Source organism: Arachis ipaensis, chromosome B07, assembly GCF_000816755.2.
Source record: "Arachis ipaensis cultivar K30076 chromosome B07, Araip1.1, whole genome shotgun sequence".
In the NCBI taxonomy this organism is placed as follows: domain Eukaryota; kingdom Viridiplantae; phylum Streptophyta; class Magnoliopsida; order Fabales; family Fabaceae; genus Arachis; species Arachis ipaensis.
In genome coordinates this window covers 20,279,918-20,283,727 of record NC_029791.2, presented here as the reverse complement: position 1 = coordinate 20,283,727, position 3,810 = coordinate 20,279,918, and the positions used below count along the sequence as shown (strand labels likewise).

Genomic DNA, 3,810 nt, shown 5'->3' with positions numbered 1-3,810 from the left:
TTTTTTTGATTGATTAGTTCCTATGTAGAAAAAAAAACAACATTCATTTTTTTTTGGTACAGAGACTAATCAGTTCTATAAAAATAAAGCTCAAAAATCGGGTTAGATATTTTTTTTGTCGAATACTTCGTTGTCTTTTGAGATAATTATCAGGGACTGATTTAGATTTTTCTATATATAATTTTATGTAGTACAAGGGATTCATTTACATATAATGTACAATTTAGAGGTGGAAAGCGTAATTATGTAAATTATCCCATTAATATTATTTACAAAAACATCCCAAAGGGAAGGTAGAGAGAGAAAGCAAGGCAGAGAGAAGCAGCAATGGCTTACATCGCTGCTTCAACAAGAACCATCCTCTTCTTATCTCACTCAACCACCAAACTCTCCCTTTTTCCCATTCAAACCCTCTTTCTCTTTTTCTTCTTACCCTTCCCTCACTCTCCATTTCACCAGAACCAAATGCACTCTCCAACACCAACCTCAAACTCTACTTCGCCGCAACGTCATCGAAGTCCTCGAAGAGCGCGGCCTCCTCGACTCCACCACCAACGACTCCGCCCTGAGATCCGCCGCAGCACCATCGCCGTCATCCTCCGCCGACGCTGCTAATTCCCCACCTTTGAAGGTCTACTGCGGCTTCGACCCCACTGCAGAGAGCCTCCACCTCGGCAACCTCCCCAGCATCATCGTCTTCTCTTGGTTCCGCCGCTGCGGCCACCAACCCGTTGCCCTCATCGGCGGCGCCACCGCCCGCGTTGGCGACCCCTCTGGCAAGTCACTGGAGCGGCCGGAGCTCGACGTCGCCACACTCGAGAGGAACAAGGTCGGTATATCCCAAACTATAAAAAAAATTCTAGGTCACTCTCTGAATTCGAACTTGGAAGGTTCTAATGTTGTGATTTTGAATAACTATGACTGGTGGAAAGAGTTTAGTTTGTTAGAATTTTTGAAGAATGTTGGTAAGTATGCCAGGGTTGGGTCTATGATAGCTAAGGAGAGTGTTAGGAAGAGATTGGAATCTGAACAAGGAATGAGTTATACTGAACTCACCTACCAGTTGTTGCAGGGATATGATTTCTTGTACTTGTTTCAGAATGAGGGTGTGAATGTTCAGATTGGGGGGAGTGATCAGTGGGGGAATATAACTGTCGGGACTGAGTTGATTCGGAAGATCTTGCAGGTGGAGGGCGCTTACGGACTTACATTCCCTCTTTTGTTTCACGGTTCCAGATGCAGATGTTATTAGGTTTTTGAAGATTCTCATGTTTTTGGATATTGAGGAGATAGCTGCATTGGAAGGGGAGATGAAGAAACCGGGTTATGTGCCTAATACTGCTCAGCGCAAACTTGCTGAGGAAGTTACAAGGTTTGTTCACGGAAAGGAGGGTTTGACTGAGGCACTTAAGGCTACAGAAGCATTGCGGTCGGGATCTGAGACAAAGTTGGACTGGAAAACTATCGAGGGAATAGCTGAGGGTGTACCATTTTGTTCTTTGGCTTATGACAGTGTTTTGAACTTGTCATTGGTAGATCTTTCGGTCTCTTCTGGTTTGTTTGAGAGCAAATCTGCCGCGCACCGTTTGTTGAAGCAAGGGGGTCTTTACTTGAAAAATAACAGAGTGGATAGTGAAAATTAGAGGATCGAGGAAGCAGATATAGTGGATGGGAAAGTTCTCCTTTTATCTGCTGGCAAAAAGAATAAGGTGCTCGTCAGAATAGCATGACAGGGAATTCTTAGATAGCTGAATATTCTTTGATGACTATTTATAATTGCAGTTTTGTTGTCTTCTTATGATACCTTTGATTTTTGCTGCTAAAGAGTAAGTATCTTCATCGGTTTTGGCATGTGATGGATTTTCTAATATGGTTTTCTAGCATGCTGTTTTAATTTTTTTTTTCCTATTAGTGGTAAAAAAGTAAAAGCAAATAAGCAATGCAGATGTGCATTCATTTTTTGGGGTATCTAACATTGCAATTGTAAACTTTTGGGTATAGTGCCTCTTGATTTTAGAATACAACAACAGCTGCCGCGGTTAAACACTTCAGCCTTTTCTTGGCTAGAGAATATTGAAGTAAATACATTGAGTAGTTATTTTTTAGTATTTTCTTATAGTATTCAGCATAAGTTAATGAACTCAGAAGATACTTGCAGTTTTGAACGTTACTCCTCTGTTGGCATATTTCAAGTCTTGCCACATAACTGGCAGTGTTTATCGTAGTTAAATAGTGGTTGAACAAATTGGAGTTTTGTTTGCCTTCCATTTGCTCGACCTATTGATGTGAATTTATTTGCCTATGGAGAATCATTATACTGATATGCCTGATCCTTTTAGAGAGAGAAGAAGAAAATGTTCTCACCTAACCCTGCCTAAAACCAACAACTTCTGGTTTCTAGGCTTGTTTGGTTCTACCGATATAGAACCTGTTGTGGTTTGATTGGGGATCTGAGACGTCATTGAAGAAAAAACTGGACGAAGATACTCTAATGGTATTATCTCTGTTAAGGTATGCTTTCTTTACCTATCCTTGAATAGCATTACTAGTTCTATCACTATCATCCATCCTCATGTTGAATGGTTAGTTTGTCATTTGTTCTAAGGGCATACAACTAGGTATTCTGACTTCTGCGAGTAATAATTTTCATTGAATCTTGAAAAGGAAAACTCAACAAAAATGCTTTGCTTTCATTGGTTTAGATGTCTCTGATTTTTCCCCATTGAGTATAAGAACTCAGCTGACCCCTAAGGCTTTGTTGTTGTTGTTGTTGTTGTTGAGTATAACAACTCACTTTAAGATAAAAATAAAAAAAATAAAAAATCCCTAGTATCATACCAGAGTGGCCGCTTTCTAGGATATCCCCTTTACCTTTTCTTTGTTGTCCATTAATTACATTCATCCAATTGAATCTGGAAATAACCATTAAACATATGCTAATTCATCCAATTGAATCTGGAAATAACCATTAAACATATGCATTCTGAAATATAGAGCTTATTTTCCATTTCAATCTGCACTTAGGAAATGGTGTTGAGGAGTAATTCTTAAAAGTGAGCAAGGTATGAACCAGAAAATTTTGTCTGGATACTTTGTATGCTAATATTTTAGTAGCAAATCCCTTCCTTTAGTTTCATACCTTGTTCAATAATTTTACATGTCCTTTTCGTGATTTTCTCTATTTGGAGTCTAGTGAGAAGAAAAATTATTATTTTGATAAGGATAGTCCTGGACTCCTGATCACTCTCTAGGTGAATTCCCTGTTCACGCTAATTCTTCTCATCAGAAATTCACAAAGCGCATACTGGTTTTGGTGCCTGGTCCAATAAGTAAACAGATTTTTGAGCAATGTTGTCACTAGCAGACCATATCAATCCTATTTTAGTACTTCTTTTATTATAATTACATTTAATTAATAGTAAATGAATCGATTTGGAATGAACAAAATACTAAAGATTTGATTTCCTTGTTTTGTATTTTTGCATCAATTTTTGACAAGAAAAATAAAAAAGGGCATTTGCAAATTACTGTTGCTAATATGAACATTTATGTTGAATGCCTGCCTCTTGGAGGGGAAAAAAAGTGAAAAGTAGTTGAGACTGAAGCATAAGCTATGCTGAAATGAACATTGATTAGGAAGTTGGTTGTGAAGTTGGACATCGTTATCTCCTTTGTAAGTCTTGATTGCCAATGTGGGAATGCAATAAGAAAATATGTTTTCATATGTATTTGTTTCCTGTATGTGTGTGTTAATTTCATCCTATCAATATAAACTAGTCTCTATTGATACAGCTTTTACACACGGAATTC

General features: G+C 38.2%; 1 pseudogene; it reads left to right on the top strand.

The window, feature by feature from the left end:
- Positions 254–2,097, top strand: LOC107609635 (annotated as a pseudogene).